Source organism: Oenanthe melanoleuca, chromosome 3 (assembly GCF_029582105.1).
Source record: "Oenanthe melanoleuca isolate GR-GAL-2019-014 chromosome 3, OMel1.0, whole genome shotgun sequence".
NCBI lineage: Eukaryota > Metazoa > Chordata > Aves > Passeriformes > Muscicapidae > Oenanthe > Oenanthe melanoleuca.
In genome coordinates, this window is record NC_079336.1 from 85,282,997 (window position 1) to 85,303,303 (window position 20,307).

At 39.0% G+C, this 20,307-nt stretch overlaps 1 long non-coding RNA gene across 2 annotated transcripts; it reads right to left on the reverse strand.

Annotated features, from left to right (window-relative positions):
- Window positions 1–1,466: 1,466 nt before the first annotated feature.
- Window positions 1,467–20,237, reverse strand: LOC130251751 (uncharacterized). 2 transcript variants are annotated; one of them, XR_008840225.1, is made up of 5 exons: window positions 19,656–20,237; window positions 17,919–18,011; window positions 5,401–5,478; window positions 4,886–5,114; window positions 1,467–3,002 (listed from the first exon to the last, which is right to left on the reverse strand). It is a non-coding gene; the product is annotated as an uncharacterized LOC130251751 (long non-coding RNA). The 2 variants fall into 2 exon arrangements; XR_008840224.1 differs by having other exon boundaries at window positions 4,886–5,478.
- Window positions 20,238–20,307: the final 70 nt, after the last annotated feature.

A 20,307-nucleotide genomic window follows, 5' to 3' on the forward strand; every position in this document is an offset into this window, starting at 1 on the left:
TCTGAAATGCAGATCCACTAGTTTAGTTTTGTATGAAGTGCTAGCTTTAAGAATTTCTTCTGATTAATTGCAAGGACCAATAAAATAAGTAGGCCTTCTCACAGGTTTCAAGTTAAGTATATGACCAAGTGTTCTGCTGGATTTGACAGGTTGTACTCTTCAGTAGATACAGAAAAGCATTTTTAACTTTTTGTTTTCCCTGAGAATCAATGTAAAACATAGTGAACTGAAGCATTTCGTAAAATCCATTTATGTTTCATCTTCTTGTTAATACAAAAGTCCTGAATATTGACCAGATAAAAGGTTTGGTGGGTTTTTAGTTGGTTTTTTGGTTTGTGGTTTTTATTTTTTTTTTTTGTTTGTTTGTTTGGTTTTTTTTTTTTTTTGGAGTGAGGAGGATGGAGGAAACAGTTTTTCATTTAGAAATCTTCATTTGTAATTCTCACATACAAAAATGCAGTACTTGAAGATTTAGCACATTGGATGACAGGAACTTTTTGTCTAACTTTGTCAGACATGAGATGAAATTTTCCAGACTATTTGATTCCTACAATTGTTTAGGCAACCCAAAATGGCTTTCATGCTTCAATTTTACAGAACAGTCAGAAAATTTGTTGTTTTCTTTTGTCCAACATTCCTCTGTATCTGGAAAGTTTGCTTTTGAATATTAGGGACTTAATGCTATTTAAGGGTGTTAATAATTTAACATTCTTGGACCTTTTTCAGGTAGTTCAAACCTTGAGAACACACAGTTTTTCACTCTCACAGATAAACTTCATTGGCTCACGTTGCCCAGCTCCAGCATGTCATTGAAATAAACATTTTGTGTGTGCTACCCCTCTACAGAGAAGGAGGCAATTGGTGTTGCTCCGAACTGCAGAGTAGCAATCATATTTAACATTAACAACTTTTGCCCTCAAAACATGGGCACTAGCAATGAATTTACATTATGCTTTTTACAGACAATGTTTTTTCCTTTCAGGCTGTTTGCACCTGGCAAGTTACCCCACTTGCCAGCCCATGAAAGTCACAGTCATGCTATAATAGAGCAGGTGTTTTAGTCTGCCTGAGAAGAGCAAATTTCCAGCTGGACAACAGCCTGTAGCCCTTTATATATACTGGAAGATGTCACATAACAATGTAGACAACAACAAAAAAAAAGAACTTAAACTTCTTTTTTCTAACTTTGTTTTGGTACCCACAGATTACAGCAGCTCCTTTTGTTGGCTGTAGTACTCTATGGACTGAGACAAGAATACATGAGATAACTCCCCTCATGTTTTTGAGATCTGACTAAGAAATTACTTGGGATGAAAATGGTTCAAGCAAAAATACTGCTGTCACACAGCAGCATCTTTGCTGATCATCATGTGTGTAATAATAAAGGCACGACCAGACCACCTAAACTGAAATTCAGTGATCTTTATGTTCTGCATTATACAAATCAGCCACTTAAAAAGACATTTCTAGGCTTCTCCTTTCAACTTCTGCATTAGATTCATGTCTTTCATTTTATATTTGTTTTGTCTTTTGGTACAACATTCTGAAACTTACAATATTGCTTTATCTCTTTTCAGTCTCCTGAGGTTTGTGAGACCTCTTAAGCCCTTTCCATCTTTTTCACACATTTTCTTTGTGCAATTTACTTTGTGTAAGCTTCTAATCTTTTATTTTTTACATTTACAAAGCTGCCAATTCTCAGTCTCATTCCTCTTTCCATAAACCCGTGGCTGCTGTTCCTTACTGGTCTCAGGAGAGCATCCCGCTCCCAGAAGTTCTTTTTTTTTTTTTTTTTTCCCTAAATAAAGGACCTAAAACCAACACAGATTGTTTGAGAACTTCCCTTTCCTCTGTACCCATGGTGGTGAGGCTGGGGCATACTTCCCCCCTGCACTAAGAGGAACTGACTGTGTACTTCTGCTTCCAGCCTTCCCCTCTTCCTGGTGCACTGGGTGCCTGCTCTAATGCCAGAAGGTAAGTGGCAGTCAGGTTAAGAGTGGTTAGCAATGGGACACAATTATTGTGGTGTTATAGGCCATATGCAGATTACAGCTAAGGTCCATTTGTCTTCACTATGCTTCTTCAGTCCCAATTGAAAAAAAAAAAAAAAAAAAAAAAGCCCTTTCTCCTACTGCCACACAGATGCCATTATTTAAATAATATCCACTCTTATTTTGCTGAGAATTCTTCCATGGCCTCTTCCTCAAAATACACTTTTTTTTGGTGATATTTCCATCAAGCCAGAAGAGAACCAGTGAAAATGGCCAGAAAGAAGGAAACTTCCCCAGCCCCACCATAAGGCCCTGACAAAATCCAGGAACTGGAGAGAGAAATCAGAGGAATGAACCCACTGATTCTCAACTCCAAATCTTCAGTTCACCTGCTTGCCTTTTGTTGCTTGTATATGTGGTTTTCCCTCTGTAGCCTATATGCAATCTAACTCAATAGCAGGTTCTTTGGTGCAGGAACCTCATTTACAGCCGGGATTTGAAAATCAGTAATTCTGTAAAACCTTAAAAACTTAAAACCTGTAAAAACTTTCTTAATGAGGGGGATCTAAAACAAAGTTTTTTAAAAAATTTTTATTGAAGCTTGAATATGTATCTCCTGGAAATCAGACTTTAAGAATCCATATTTTTTAGTCTCCCTGTCACTCAGGCGAGCTTCTGGACGGATTGTGGACTTTCAGGAGAAATTTTTAAAACACTGTAGAAGCAGAGACTTGCTAGGAATGTTCTGGATATAAACAATTCCACTGGTAGTTTTCAAAGCAAGGCTTCTGTCTTTTCCTGCAAGAGTATTGCAGGAACTCCCTCACAAATCCTTTTCTCAAATTCTTTATTATTTTCCACATTTTACAGAATGTTTCCAAACCATATAAATTTTGTAAATAACAATTCAAAAACTAGACAACACCACTACAGGAGGATAAAAGAAATTCTGGAAATTCTGGCGTTCAGTCACAACTCTGATGCTAATCATGCACAGGTGCAAATGAAAATCTGAGAAGAAAACAAAGTGATGGTTGAGAGTCTAATAACAGATACAAACAAAAATGGTTTAACAGTAACAACAAACCAAAAAAACCAAAAAAACCCACCAAACCCAAACCCTCCTGCCCCCCTCAAAAAAAAAAAGGAAGCAGAACTAAAACAATCTCTATTCAAAATTCTGCTCCACAAGAAGTCTCAGTGGAGTCTTTGGGACTGTGGTCCCCATATTTCAGTCAGCTATGTGTTTCATGAGAAATTTAGATCTGAAGATTCATGGAGTTCTTGAGTGGTTTTAGCACACTGGCTTTTGTTCTTGTGTTTGTGCTTTTGCCCAGCACCTCAGCAGTTGGATCATCCCTGTGGGACTTGAAAAACCTGGGGTTTTTTCCCCTCCCTTTGTCCAACAGACTTCTGGCTTAAAAAATCTCTCTCCAAAAGTTTCTGGAGGATGCCTTGGGGAAATCTGGGATCAGAGGAGCCTCTGAATATTTCTGTGGAAACTGTTCCATTTTGAATGAAATAATTAAATACTTGCTAAGCTGTTTGCCTTGAGGTTAGAGAACTTGCCTGGAAGGAGAGAAATGAATATTTCAGACTGCTCTGATTCATAGTTCAGTATTTTATGTTAAACCAAACAGGGAAAAGACCTCTAGCATTTTCCTTCCAAGTAAGCCTTACTTTAAAGTGCTATTCCCACATTTCTTTGCTTGTTTTTTTATGTGCCACCCAAACTTAGGTGAGGGGTATGGATGCAATAGAACTCCAGGGAAAGCTGGCATTTTGTGCTCCGCATTTCCTGTTGCCAGGCTTTGCTGCCTCCCTAGGCACTATGTCAGGCTTTGCAAAGCTTATTCTTGTGTGCTCACACAGCCTTGGCCCTAATTAGGGTCTAGTGAATTGGGATATTTGGAGGTTCCTTCTGTCTGTTTCGTTTCTAATAATTTTCTTATTCTTTATCAAGTTCCTATTAATTTAAAAAGAAATCCTTCTCCTTATTGTAGCAAGACATGGAAAGTATTTTGCTGTAACACTGTATATCTATGGGTTGGAATCAGTGTGATACCTTCTGCAGGACCCTTAGCTGCATATAATTCTTTCCCCTGACAATGTTTGTCAGTCACACTGTTTGAGGTGGTTCAAATTCAGGATGTAGAAAATCCATTTACATTTTTTTTCCCTAGGATTTCCTGATTACTGAAATAACCTCCATACTATCATCTTCTACAGGTATTTTTCCAGAGGCAAAGAGGGTGGACTTCTAGTAAAACTATGATTGAGTTTTTCTTCTTGTTTTTTTTTTTTTTTTTTTTTTTGTTTTTTTTTTTTTTTGTTTTTTTTGCCCCAAAGGCAGGGAACCATTGATACTCTCAACAGGTTCACGATAAAATCATTTATCCCCAAAGGTCTGTAAGATGATGGGTTAATCCTTGATATAAAAAAAATAGATATTGCTATGGATGCCACTGCTAATATTAACACTTTTGTTTTAGATGGAAGTCATAATATACAAAATCATTCAGCAACTAAATATCCTAAGTATCCAAAATATATGTTGGTTGCAAGAAGCCTCTACAAGTCTCTTTCTTTAACAATTTTTTTTCTTGTGGACAGGCAAAAGGACCATAGATGTTTGCAAAATGTTGATTTTGTACCTAGCTGACTCTGAAATGTCTCTGTAGAGTTATTTTAAACTTAGTGCAAAAAACAAAGTGGATATGAGTATGAATTAACTTGTTACTTCCTTTAGCACCTCATGGGAATCTGATACTGAAGAACATTAGTTATCTAGGCTGAAAATAATAATTTAATCTACTTCATCCAGTACTCCCTAGTTTATAGAACAGCTTCCAGGTTGAGATATTGCATTTAATAACAATGCAATAAGAAATTACCTGCAGTATAATAATTTTGAATGCCTTTCCCTGAAGCTGGTCTTCCTTGCAGCTGCTTAGAGCCAAACAGTTTGGGCAATTTGACTCTTGCCCTTGGATATCTGGAAAGTTTCTGCTCACCAAGAGTTTTGGTTCCCCCTCAAAGAAGGGTGATAAATTTCTTGGGTGAAAACAATTATTATATCATTGGTGTGGTTCCCATAGTGAGTACATCCAGAATGCCACGAAGCTGAAAAATAAAGAACTTTGACTGAGAATGAAAGTGATGACTCACAACATATTCTGTCTTGTTGCCTGTGTTACCCTGCTTGCAAAACATTGTTCAAAATTTCCAAAAGTAAACTAAATGTTTAAGTGGTGTTCACACTGTGAAAACTAGTGAGCCCAATCACTTCTCATCTTGAGAGCAGGGAAACAAAGAAAAATCCAAAGGAACAGGTCTAAGGACTCAAATATTCAAACTCTCTTTTTACTTTTTTCCTGTTTCTCCAGTGATTCTTCCAGTCACCACTAACTTGTACTTTGCAGAGCTGTGGCCTTAGAACTGGCACTTAAAGGCTGATTTCCAGAGAAAGGGCTGGTCTTCATTTCACCTGGGAAAGAATGCAATAACAGCTAGGATTTTAAAAACTCTTCTGGCTCAATAATAACTTTGTGACTCTGCTATGAACTGCTAATTACATGGGAAATTTACACCAAAGAAGAAAGAGGTGGTAGATGAGGAGGATGGGTGCAAGATCCAGAAAAGGGTTATTCTGTATTTAGCTCCTAACAAGCTAAAGCCAGCTCTATCTTAACCTATGTTCATGGCATTATAAAATTATCCTTTCTGAATGGGAAATGTTCACTATGGACAAAACCAAGAAAAATAGTCTCTTATTAGGTAAAAGTATCTTTACATTTCTAGCTGCTGCAGAAGAAATGGCATAGCAGGTTTGGAAGTGCAAGTTCAATGCATTGAACTAAACAGTCACAGAACAAAGCACTGTCCAAAACCAGCAACAAGCTGAGGCATGTGACAATATTATTCAACCACATCACTTTTTTTTACATCATGTTTAAGTGAACACTGAATTTTGGCACAAGCCCAGCCAGCTGAGGGGAAAGGTTTTCACAGCTCTGTTCTAACCACCTATCTCTTTCTTTCCTTTTTTTTCTTTAATTCTTTTTCTTTTTTTTTTTTTTTTTTTTTTTTTTTTTTTTTTTGGGACATTTCTGTCTGCAAGCTGACCCATTCCTTAAGCATATATACATGTAACTTGAGGATTTAAGAGTCAGAGACATTGGGAGACTGTCCAGACCCCTCTTTTACAGTCCAAGAGACAACTCCAAGAGGCTGAAATACTACTGGGATTTGAAACTGTGTGTGCAAAAAGTTCCTATTTCTTCAGCTAGTTAAAGTGCTTTGTTTCTATAATTTCATATGCATTAAAAATAAAAGTGTGGTAAGTAATATTTTAAACTAACTTTCTGTTATACTCTTGGCATCGTCTCCAAAACAGTCGTATGTCTTGATGACATTCCATTTATTTAACTGCTTTTCTCATTAAAACACTGCCCTGGTGGTACTGATTGCTCAAAGCTTGACTCTAGACTATACAGATCTGCACGAAGAGATGAAAACCCGGGGCAGAGCAGCAACCCTAGAGAAGGGAACTGCCCTGTTATGAGTCTAATGGCTTGAGGAAAAACATGCATTGCCTGATGCACTTATTATCCAGGAAATTACTCATCACTGTTAATGATTCTCCCTGAAAATAACAAAATAATCCAAGAAACTGGGTCTTTCAACTAACAGTGGGTCCAGTGCTATTAAAATGGTCATCCATGATTCTGCAAATTGAAGGATTTTAAAGATTAAATTAAATTAAGACAAAAACTGATGAAGTATTTTTCATTTCATTTTGCTTAATTTATCAGGAAAGTAGATTTTATCGGTGCCCTGAATGGGTTTGCTACAACATATTACAGATCTGTACACTTTGAGACTCTAAGTCTTTGGGTATTTTTCTCTTCACAAAGCTGGCTTGGCCAAGGCGTTGTACTCTGAGGGCAGGCCCTTGAGCTAAGAAAGGGTGGGGAAAAAAAGTGTTATAGTCTTAGTGTATCAGGCTATAAAAGTCTTATACTCCCAGTACGAGAAAGTCATTCATGTTGTAATCTCTCTCCTGGTTAAAACTTGGGTTTTGCCCTTGCAATGGAGATCTTGGGAACCAACAAAAGGCAGTGCCTGGACTGTAAAAAGCCTTTCAAGGGACTCTTCCCGACTTGTGCCAAAGGGCAGTGAGAATATAAAGGCACTCAGGTATTCAGTCCTGTGGTACTCAGGAGCTCTCTGAAATCCTGCAGTGATAGCAGGTGGAGAGCTCCAAACTGCACTGCTCTCAGAGGGAGAACCCCTAGGAGTGATTTGGGAGCACAATACAGACCCAGCCAGAATGGTCCAAGGATGGCTGCCAGTTGGAAGGGCCCCTCCAGGGTGTGCATGCAAGGTTTATATCTATGAAAAGTCCCATGCAATCTTAATTTCAAACCAGTGCATGGTGGCACTGAGGCTCAGTGGGAGAAGAGGTGCTGCCAGGCTCCCAGAGTCTAATGCCAAAAAGCACCTCCACTCTGTGGCTCTCTGCTGCATTTTGCAGGATGCACATCCCAAGGATGGTATGGTGCTCTCAGCATACCCGTTTTTATCACTCACAACTGTGTGTCCTGTGTCTTGTATTTGTGCCTCAGGAGGCTCTGCTGTGTTGCACAAGATGAGCTGTTAGGTGACACAAAGTCATGCCCTGACACACGTATGCCCTGTGAAATCAATTGATAGTAATACAAGGAAATACAAGAAGTTGCTCAAGAAATGGAGATTACAGGTTATTGCCTCATTTTCTGACTATTCTGTTGATGGACAGAATAGTGCAAAGATCAGAGTTAAAATATGGTTCAACAGCTTGTCACTTGTTCTCAGTGACCTGCAGACCAGGAAGACATGAGTAACACACTGAGACTGGAGCTGTTTAATAATACAAACACTCCAGTGATGTACCAGGTGCTGCCTGAAGGCATCAGCTTTCAGATGAGACCCTCAGCTCTTCCTCTGAGCTCTAGCATTTTGTAGATAAATGATCACACTGCACTTTTGGGAAGAGCACACGGACAATCCCACGTTTCTAGCTAACATTCACTTTCTTAACACATCATATAACATGCAGGGCTGTTACTGACTGAAGTTTGGCTGTTAATGTTTGCCTACCCAGTCACTGTATTCACCAGCACCTAATTCATCTGAAAGTGGTCTTCAGGATTTTGAGAGAGATATTAAATAAAACTAAATCACGTTTTTCCATTTTGTCTCACCTATAAATCTCTATAAACATAAACCAATGCAGTTTGATCACAAGCTTTGCTTCTCATTTGCTTTAAATGAGAGTTTTTCACATCCTTAGAAGCAGTATCATTTCTGCTTTGATTGCTAATAACTATTTAAGGGGACTGAAAGTTTTGCAAAAAATCAGCACCTCAAGTTGCAGGTGCAGTTCTTTTGCAGCACTTTCCTGAAGGAGTGTGTCTGTGTGCAAAGCAAAGGCCATGTTAGCAGTAGAACTTCTCATGCCAGCATTTCCACCTCTATTCGTTATCACCAGATGCAGAAGCTATTTGTGCAAGCAGCAGTTTAAGCAGTGGTTTAATTTTTCTGAGGCCTGTAGGCTGTTCTCTGCAGAATGCAATCTCACATTAGAACTAAGTTATTTTAAGTGTTTGGAGAAAGACCTTGACAGCAAGTTAAGTATGAGCTCAGGGAACCAGGGGTCCCTGTCCAAGTCACTTTCCTCTGCTGATTGATTATGGATTTGTCAAAAATCATATTTAGCTTTTATGTATTATGTGCATTGTCCTTGTAATAGCTGACAGAATCTCTGAATGCAAAGACAAATGAAGGAGTTCCTATACCAAGTTCATAATTTGCTGGGAAAATTAATATACATTATTAAGGTCACCAAATGTCTGCCCAAAACTGCAGTGAATGATGTACAGCAAGGAATAAGAGATTTGAGAATTTGAGAAAAGATGTCCATTTATCTAACCATTTATCACAGGGAGGAATTAATTTTGTTGTTCTGTGTTCCCTAACCCAGCCTTTAATTTTCCTGAATAAAAGTGTAAGTCAGCCATGTCAATCACACATGTAATGTACAGAAGAGACATTAACTGCAAATCTAACTTGTACAAAATTTTGTGTAAAGATGGAATTTGACATTTTTTAATGTTGCACACATTTTTTTCCTAATAGAAATAGCACCTCCCCCAAAACCCCAATGAAGTTAGGTACACTCAGTATTCAGACAAAACATCAGACTAGCTCAGTTTTCAGTATGAAAACATATTAGTATGAGTGTCACTACTCACTCATTATTTGCTTTAAACATTTGCAAGTGGCAGAGCTGATAAGAAAATAGGAAACTATCCCCGTAGCCTGTCTCAGGTTATTTTTGGGAATCACATCAAATTTTGGAATCTAAAAGGAATATAAACAAGAACAAAAATGTGTAGTGAATTTAGTGATATTCCTGGAAAACAGGATATATGTGTATGCTATAAAATGAAAAAAATCAATGTGTTATTGGATATAATGTTGTAATTCAGTGTACAAACAGGTAGAAAACCTGAGCAGTTACTTATAAATGTTGCAAACTTTTCAGCATAATGACTTGTTTTGTGAGAAATGCTCAAAGTAGCAAAATTCTTTAAGAGATCAGAAAAGAACAAAGAGATTCTGTAGAAACAATGGACCAAATATATCTCCAGGATAACCCCACTGAGATCAGTGGAATTGCACTAGGGATATACTTGGCCCAGTGACTCCAGAAATTATGTTAATGAGAAACCTTAACACTACTGCAAGAGAAATCTCTATTTAAGCCATGCTGTGGCAGTTCATGTGAAAAAGTAAATGGGGCCTTCACATGAACTGCACAGCATGTGAGTGTGAACCAACAGGCTATAATAAATTGGTTTGCTTTCCTTCTCCCAGCCTTAACCAAATGTATTATATTGTAGAATTTGAGAAGTTATAGTGAAGGTTATGTATTATTCTATTACATTCCAAAAAGCCTGATTGGATTCTAAAAGGGCCTCACGTTGAAAAATATATCATAATTCCTACAAAAAAGAGAAACTGTATCTCAGATTTAATGAGTGCTAAATCCCTATTAAAAATTCCATTTCTGTCAAAAACTTGATCTGGTAGATATCAGTAAGCTCCAGATGAAGAAATGTTTTCTAAGATAAAAGCCTCATATTTTTCAAAGGAAAGCAAACCTGAATGGGTTTCTAACTAAGTTTTACTTTCTCATAGAAAGAAGCAATGATTTAAAAAGTGCAGAGGAATGTAACATGTGACATCCTATGACATGATAAATCCTGAAAATACTTAAACCCACAGAACTTGACCTAGCAGAGAAAGGAGTGACCCTTTCAACTTAAACTGCTGATCATATAAAAAGTAAGACAAGATCAAGATTATTTTTTAATTTAGGGTAAAGTCCTCAGAAATAACAGAAGTTGGAAATGCCTGGACTTCTCTGGCCTGCCTCAGGCTGAATGCAGCTCTTACATAAAGCTGTTCACCAGCAGATTTTTAGGCATCCTACATTTATTGTTCCTGGGGATAAGTGGGGAAACTGAAATACAGAAAGATAAGTTGGGCAGCATCTCTAAGATGAGGAGTAATAATGGAGTCAGGATCTCACCACACTCACTGATGTGAGAGGCAGAATCCAGCAATGATATCCCCACACCAGATCACCTACATAAAATATGACTGATCCCTCAAGCTCTTTTCTGTTTGAGGATGCTGGCTTCAGTCTCCACCAAAGAGCAATAATTTGTTTCCTAATCTAGTGCCTGCTTGCAGTGAAATGTTCAAACCTTTCAAAAAGAAAACAAAGCAAACCAACCCAAAAGACCCCCAGCAGCCTGTGGATATGTGAGAGAAATCACAAATGTGGTGCCTGTGTGCTGGACTGAACTCTCTGCACTGGGTTTGGTGGCCCTGGATGTCACTTCCAGTCCTCTGGCCCTACAAACTGTGATTTCATTCCAGGGGTCACTGGAAAAGAAATGCAGCATTTCACAGATTTTATCTAGCTCATGCAAAATGATTGTGTCCTGACATTTCAGCTGTTGAAAAGAACCAGTATTTACTACTTCACATGAAAAAGAGCAGAGCTAAAACGTGTAACAAAGTAAAGCCAGGATATGAGACAGATGAACTCATTCAGATAAAATAAGACAAGACTCAACCTTCACCTGAACTTCAAATTGAAGCAGTTAAAGCTGCCATGGAAGGAAGATTAAAAGTTAGTAAATTTATTTATCTTCCAGCTCTCTTTTTTACTTGAGACTGCTATTGAAGAGCTGGCTAAGGTTTGGGAGAGGGCAGTTCCCACTGCTGCTGCAGACTTCTGAGCCACTCTGAGCCAGGTACTCAGCCTCCCACACCTCACTTTCCAACCACATCCTGGTGTCCTGCTCCCTTTCCCTGCTGTCTGACAGCACCTCCAATACAAACTGTAGAACAAGCACTACTTTTTATTATGTGGTTACACAGAGCTCAAGCCATGGTGTCCAGTGTGTTTGCAGTACAAACAATGATGGTGACAAAAATATTATCTCTGTGTCCCCCAATGTCACCAAGAAGAATAAATATTTTTGAGAGAGATATATTCTTCATATTCTATCTCTCAGGTTTAGCATTCTGGCAATAACTCATGTAAATTTAAAAAACAGTAGGAAAAGAGGCAGAAATATTGGACACACTTTTGCTTGAACTCTATAAGCCCGTGGTATTACATGCTTTCATTCAAAAGTTAGAAGCAAGCAAAGGCATTAACTAAATTTTAATCCATACTTTATGATATGCAATTATCATTCTGCTATGTGCCATTTCCCTCTATATTATTGCAATAATACTCTGGATTTTTTTGCATGAATCCTTTGGCTTAGAAATGTCTTACAAAATATAACGGAAAATATTTTTATAGAAGAAAATGGTCTACAACTCAGCATGGTACCACTCATAATTTGTTCTAAAATTATTCAGAAATGTTAATTTCTCTACCTGGACTTCATAAATAGTTCAAACACCCACAGCTGAACATAAAAATAACTAATGTTTAATGGAAACTTTCTTTTGGGACCTTTAAGTGCTGCTTCTGAACTGGCCATTTTCATTCTCTTTTGGGCTGCTGAGCATGGCACAGAAAGGAGTTCTGCTTTGTTTGTGAAATGATCTTTAACCAAAACCAATAATCCTTGCTCTAGCTCAGGAAATTCAAAAAAGTGAGTTTTAGAACACTCATTATTGGATTTCTTCAAAGGAAGGCAACACTGGCTCAAGCTCCTCAGTCTTTCTTTTGGGGCCTAAGGGATGTCTTCATCTTTCCTTTCCACTGCCACTGACCCATTTGTCTTCCACCTTCAAGGCACTTAAAGAAATCCTTGCTTTTATTCATTCTCATCTGATTCAATAGGCAATAATCTGGTCAACAGGCACAATAATATTGTGAGGGAATCCAGTCATAGAGCCATGGAATCAATATGACTGGAAGAGGCCTCTAGTACTGAGTCCAGCCCTTAACCATGGAAAACTTGGTCTGTCTGGAAATCAGCCTGGATACCACTACAAAAAGTTCAGTGCTTGGGGCCTTGTTGAAATTGGGCAGATAAGGCACAGAAGAGCCTTTAGAATTTTGGATGAGCAAAGAGATGATCTCTTTCACAATACTCACATGACATAAATGTACCAGACAGTTGTATTTTTCAGAGAACTGCATGAAAAAACCGAAAACAAACCAGCAAGAAACATCTGTGCAGGCCAACTGGAACAAATAGTTAAAAAACTATTGTTAAAGAGGAGAAAAAGGAGAAATAGTGAAAGAAAAAAAAATATCTGATGTGAAGATCTTCCATGGCTAACATGTGCAATGTGACACAGTGTTGCCTCTGCTTGCAGTGAAGTATTTATAGATTTTGATAGGGATTTTTTGCAGCTGTGTTGAACAATTTTTGAATGTTACCACAACCCAAATACATGCAACTATTACAGTAACAAAACATTGTGAATCATCCTTCCAGCCTGTGTAATAGTAACTGTGTTGATCATTTAAATGGCTTGCTGGGTTTCCATCCTTTATGCAGCAGCATTTAGAGGTGTTCCCATCACTCTGGCAAGGTACACTGCTGAGTTTATGTCATGCCAGTCATTACATGGTCAAATAATAATTTGAAAACCTAGCAAAAATGAATATTAAGTGAATAGGTTGGTCACAATCATTCATGGCAAGGCAGGAAATATGTTAAGGCAACAGAATATAGTTTGTCCTAAAATTTAGGAAGAGAAGCATATAAATTACTTTCATGGCATCTAAGACATTACAAAACTGTCTGAGCTGAAACAGCAGGCTGCAGGGCAATATTTACTGATAATTCTAATTACTGTTTTTATGGGTATTCAATTTTGGTATTGCTATTTCCTTAAAACCACTCCCACAAAAGATTTAAATTACAAATTTCTGTTCTTACACAATAATTTCACCCTACCACTATTATTAGGATGTCAGCTCTCATTCTTGGTCAGTTCGTCAGCTCACAGGTAGCTATGGGCAAATTAGACCTTACCTATTATAAGCATTTTCCCTATTCAGTTGAAAAATATATTGAAATAAATTCAATTTTTGTAGTGACATTAGGGAGAATATTTTCATTTCAGTTTCTGCAAAAATCCATGCCCTATTTTTTATTTGTTTTCAATTTGTCAGTGGGGCACACAGTAATGTTCTGAAACTTCATGCACAAAAGAACAAAGGTTTCAACTTGCAGAAGATTACCATGACTTCAAAAATTAGAGAGCAGCACCCTCAAAATGAAAAAAATAAAGGGAGGAAAAAAAAGCAGAAACCCCAATCCAAAACAGAAAACAACCTAATCTATTCTATCAGCTCTGCAAAGAAAGTGAATAAAGAAGAAATTAAACAAATATTTCCTCACTTATTGCAAAGTGGATGATTTTGGAAAGCACCTCTGGAGATTATCTAGTCCAACCTCCTGCTAAAAGAAGAGTCAAGGGGAACAGGTTGCTTAAGACTGTCCAGTTGAATTTTGAATATCTGTGGGGATATCTCCACAATCTCACCAGGAAACTTTGTCCTGTGTTGGATCACACTTGTAGTAAAATTGTCTTTTACTTAAATTTTCTTAATGGAATTTCCTGTGTTTGAGTTTGTGCCTTTGGCCTCTTTTTCTTTCAATGGATAGCACTGAGAGGAGTTTGTCTGCTCTAGACCCTCCCTTTGCAGACATGGATGAGATTCCCACCATGACCCTCCTCTTCTCCAGGCTCAGCAGTCCCACCCCTCTCAGCCTCCCCTTGCATGGCAGATCCACCAACTCCTTAATCATCTTCCTGTCCCCTTACTGGACTATCTATGAAGACTTTTTACTCAAACACACATTGTTTATGCATATTTATTATACTTATATTGCACATATTTAAAAAAATACCACATACCTGCTTTAGGGGGAATTCTGTAGGGTATGCTAGAATTAGATAGGCCTACACAACATTAATTCAGTTCATGTGGTGTGCCTAATACTATTTTTAATCTGTTTTGGGAGGCAGGGGCATGATCCATTCAGTCTACATATTTGTTTTCTCTGCACTCTTCAGTCTGTGGTTTGAGGCTCTTTTTTAACATTTATAATCATACCCTGATCTGAAAAAAGAAATGCATTTTTTTATCAGACTTTTCAGTGTAACTTCTCACTAGTGTAAGTAGCTGTGCCACAAATATTCACACCACCCCTTTGAGGCAAGTAGCATCTCTACTCCCATTTCACAGACAGCCTCTGGACTGGATTTTTAAAGAACTCTGCATTATTTGCAGTTTATAGGCCCCCATTGACTTTGGCTGCAGCTGCCAGTGCTCAGCACATTTGAAAATCCAGGCTTCTAGGGCTACAGATTGGCTTGTCCAACACAATCAGCTTAATCATAAAGCACAATGTTTTTATCTAGTGAGATAACAGCTTGGAACTAGGGGAAATCCTATTCAATGGAATCTTTATGGTTACAGCTCCCCTGAACAACTGTCCTTTCCACACTCCTTCATTTCTTAACCACTGTATTAGATATGTAGCTTGTGGTAATGAAGTATGAAATGCATGCATTTTACTGAGCAAATCTCTCACTTGAAATGTGAGGTCTTTGGTTTGAAAATAAACATGATTTGAGGCTCAGTTGGGAAGTGTGTGCTGCTCTGACAGCCAGGTCCCACTCTCCTTGCTCAGCCTTTTGCATAGCATTAGCCTGATCTTACACCTGCCCTGTGACAAGCTTCCAGAAGTAAGTGTGAAAAGGAAGATCACTTTCCACTACCCACAGGAAATGAAATGAGCCTTCTGCTGTCAGCTGGATGATACATGAGCTGTATCCCCTGCACAAGTAAGGCTAGAATGGACTTGTTCTCATTAAATAAAGCTAAATATTGGAGGGATATTTAAACTGCTCCATAGGCTCCATCTGAACTTCTAGAGCTACTTCTGTTAGGTTTAAGATATTCAGCCTTAAGACCAAGCTGCTGGCTGATGGCACTGCAGGTTTTACCTCCAGCTGATAAAAATGGGGGGAGTGTGTGTACATGTGTGTGAGAGGCTGTCATGAACTACACTGCTTCCTAATCTTGGGGCACCTCAGGGTTTCAGTGGGCCACTATCACAGCTCTGGAGTTGGCATTATGGCAGCCTTAATCCAGCTGTTTGCTACTCAGAATCCCATCCAACCCACTCCTTTCTGTGCCAGCAAACTGCAGAGCTCTAGCACATTGAGCTGGAGCCTGTTTGTCCAGCCCCATCTCCCAATAAGTTTAGAGGGCAGAAATCCACCCCATGAAGCTCAGGAACTGCTGTTTGAGACTGCCTCTGTCACAGCTGAAATCCACACCAAAGTAATGCTGCCAACACACCACCCTGGACATGGGGAAAGAGGAAAGGGGAATTGCTCCATGGATGGTCTGCCTCAGACTGCATTTCTCTTGCTTGCCAGGCACAGGGCAAAACCCATCTCTGTCCTCATCTATGCACCCTGTTCTGCTGTGCTCAAGTTATGCCTAGGGATGGCATATTAATAGGTTGTCCTTCTCTGTGTGTTTAATTTCTGAGGCTGATGGCTCGAACATGATATGAGCACTGACAGCCATTGTAATTGTATAAACTTGGGGAGAGGGGGAAATTAAATAATCATAACAAAACCAATTGTCAAGAATAATAAGATTTCCCTTTTAGTGCAATAATAGTGTCATTAATTATTAAAGGAGAAAAAATTACAAGGAATCATCAAGGCAAAAAGTAACTGAGCCTGGAAACTGCAATTCCTTCTTATATAGGAGTGCCCTCTGCAGTCTAATTCCTGGGAAAGTGATGCTGTGCCCACTCACAGGATGCTGCACCAAAGAAAATCAGAAATAAGTTGGTCACATCCAGGGCAGAAAGTTGGGATGTGGAGCCATAAGTGAACCCCTGAAGCATGGGGTCCACTGTATTAAGAGATCATTCCCTAGACCAAGTGCTAGGACACATGTCTGATGGACAAGCTGAAAGACCCATGTACACTTAAGGGGTGAATTTTCAAATGTGAACATTACAGCTAAGAAGGCACAACCTAAACCATTGCTGCTTAGACATAAAGCAGTTACTCTTTGTTTTAAAGCTAAGCAGAAACTGTAAAGCCATCTTCTTGTTTGAATGTTCTTCAAAGGGGACATTGTCTCTGTCCTTTCAGGATTTTAAGCTCTAAAGCTGGTCACATGCTGCCATAATATTTTAATGTCATTCCTAGCTGGCAGGTAGCAACTTGCTTTTCATCAGTGCCTTATGGAAGTAACCCAAGCGTTAAGATGTGACCTCATTCCTAAACACACATTTCTCCATCAACTGCAAACTTTCCAGGAGTATCATTTCTTCTTTTATGATGCTTCAAAAAAAAATTTCTATTTTTAATTAAAAAAAAAAAGTGTGGAAAAGAATATTTAATTCAAGAGGGGAAAAGTCCTAAGCCTCTAAAAGTTTATACTGCCTCCAATTACTTTTCATGCGTGACTATGTGGCAGGGAATACTTCATTATAGCAGGTCACCAACTTTGACATCTCTAACCTCACAATAATGGTCCTTTTTGTAATGTACCAAAATTGAAAATCAGTTTAGTTTATGTTCTCACTAGGTTCATGGCTCTGGTGCCTAATATATTGCTGACTTGTAGGTCAGCGTTACTCCCCAGTGAGGAATATTAAATAGCCACAGCTTGTATTAGAAGGGGTGAAAAGGTCCAGCTCCAGTCTGCTGTGCAGTTCACATTCGTTAGTGCTTTAAAAACTCAGTAAGTTGCATAATGTTTCCACTTATCCATGAAATTGAGGCATGATTCATATCACAGGCATCTTTAAATGATTTGTAGTCCACTATTTAAGTATGTATTTCACATAAATAAATACTTCCTGAGTTTGTATACATGATTTGTGCTAGTCAGTATCATAAAAGAGGCACAATAGTGCCTGACCTTTATTACTGTGGCAAGAAGTTCCTCCATCTAATGGAAAACCCCCAAACAGCCAACAGGAATGGTGTAATACAAAGCACCTCTGTTTGGAAAAGGCATTTTTGGAGCTTATCAAAGTGTGAATGCTATTTCCCTCTATCAAAAACTTCTGCTCTTTCCACTCCCAGTACTCTTTGTGCCTTCTAAAAATTTCATTTTAGAGCTGTGTTGTTAAAATTAACATTAGCATGTGGGATGCAGTGTTTGACTGCTGATAGCTGGGGTGCTCCTTGAAGCTGCTCACTCCTGAGCTCTGTTTGTGGAACAAATTGGAGCTGCAGGCCTTGCTTTACCAGTGAGCCTTCACACCTGCCTTCAGTAACAAAACCACTTTTGGGGCTTTCACTTTACAGAGTAATGCTGGAAAAGAGAAGATATTCATGCATTACTGAGTGAAATGATACAAGCTGATTTTTGAGTCAGATGAGACAGTGATCACAACAGACTGTTGGCCAATGTGTATGAATCTGTAGGAATCCCAACTAAAGAAGAGAATAAAATATATTTTAGTTTTAATTTCTCTGGTGCCTTTTGAAAAGAAAAATACCTACACTTAAAGAAAAGGTACTTTCTTCAAAAAAAAAAAACCCCAAACCAACAACCAAACTCTTTGCATATTGTGTGGTTTTTTCTTTGAACAATAGAATTTTCTCATTGTGCCTTAACTGCTTTTCTCTTGTTTCCACAAGGTAAAAACAGAAGCAAAAGACAACACACATGGATAACTGTTTTGTTTTATCATAATGGTGGTGGCAATTTTCAGCTTCTCTCAAAACACTGGAGTATTTGTTGGAGCTTATTATTAAAAAAAAAGTGTTGTTTCACTGAAACAGACAGCTGAATTTGCCATATGGATATTTATATTGATATGTACTACATTATGTTCTAGAATTTTGATTCAATAAATATATTGCTTTTCTTTACTGTCAATCCCTCCTTCTCCCCCTTTTCTTTTGCTGCTTTAAATCTGTTCTCCCTTTCCTGTGTTGCCATGCAAAATTGCCCAAAGGACATTCCAGCCATTAATGTGCACGTGGGTCTCAACTGAGCAAAACAAGCTGCCTGGTGTGCAGACAGACTTTTCAGCTCAAACATCTCAACTAAATCTCCTCTGTGACATGGTGTGGGCCAGTCCTGAAGTCCTGGAGCACGTTCCCCATGCAGGGTCCTGCACAATGACCTTGTTCACCACAGCTGGGCCCAACTGCACTTCCCTCACAGCTCTGGACTCACCTCTTTCATGGGAAAGTATTTAACTTTTCCCATGGAAAAAATTGCCGCTTGGCCCAAGTGCTGACTTCCCTACACATCTGTCAGAATAATTTCCCTGAAAACTTATTTTCTTGGTCAGCAAGGTAAGAGCATGGTCCTTCTTCTCTCTTTTCTTTCAAAAAACTTATATCTAATACATGTGAACAGTCAGAAACAAGACTGAACAATGGACTCTACATGGGCACAGCAGTTGCCTATAAATGACACTTATGCTGGCTCAGAATATATGACATGGCAGGCAGAAATATTCAGATGAAACTATAAACAAACAATCAAAATCATTACTGCAATTTGAGAACCAGCTAGAGACTACTTGGACATAAATCACTTTGAGTAGAAACACAAAGGAAATATTTCTGAAATGTTGGCTGGCAGCCATCTTCAAAAAGGTCTTTTTTTTTTTTTTTTAGGTGGACCATATGCTAAGGCACAACATTTCTGGCTAACTACTTTTTTTCCCTCTGAAGATCACAATATTTTCATTCAACGCTGTGGTTTCCCCTGCACATTAGAATGTGTATTTATGAGCAAAATAACAGCTCAAATCCTCATTACTCTTCATGATTTCACAATTATTCTGCTGTGCATGACCTTCCCAGCCTCCACACTGCACTAATCTGCCAGTGCAGAAGTCCCCACCATGACAGAGTCTGCTGAGTGCTCCTGTGAGGGTGTTTTGGGGAGGACATGGACCTGGACAAGGGGCAGAACCAACTCCCAGAGGCCTTGGGCTGTGGGAACTGTGAGAAGGAGAGTTAAATGAAAGGCTACCTACTGAATTTGGGGCCCAATTCCCTATCTGGCTTCAGTTTTGAGACCCAGCTGTTCTGCACTGTGTGCACCAGGCCACTCACAGGCTGGGCTGAGATTTGACCTGCTCAAAGTGCAGAAGTGCTGTCATCCAACAAAATCCTTTGTGAAGCTCATGGTGGTGTCTTCTTCTGTCAGCCTCAGGCACAACACAGGTTTTTAGAAAGAAGGTCTTCCACCATGATGGTCACTGTGGGCCACCCCAGGAAGCTCCAGGGGAAGAGAAGGGCAAGCAGGGATTGGTGAGGAGCAGAAGGGGGCAGTGTCTGGGTCACCCATGGCATGAGGGTGTTGCCTGGAAAGGCTGACCTGGAACAGACACCAAACAGAGCACAAGGAATAAAATACGTATTTATGGAAAGGATCCACCTTGGGCAGTGCAAGAACCCAGCCAGGGCTACACCCAAATCAAATCCCAGATGGATCCTGGTCATGAGTTTTACACTTTTGTAAGTTTTGCTTATCTGCATCTTGGGATCAATTATCCAACCACAGCCTCAGGCCATGAAGTCTCAGCCCCCTGTCTTGCCCCCTTTCTCTCACCCTTGTTTATGCTTTTTGGGTACCAGTTGTCCTTGATTCTCTAGCTAGGAAGGGATTGTTTTTCTAACTATCCCATGAAGAGAATTTATTAACACCTGATATGAAGTTTCAGAGTTACACACTAAGCAGCAGAGATTCTGAAAAAGATAAAAG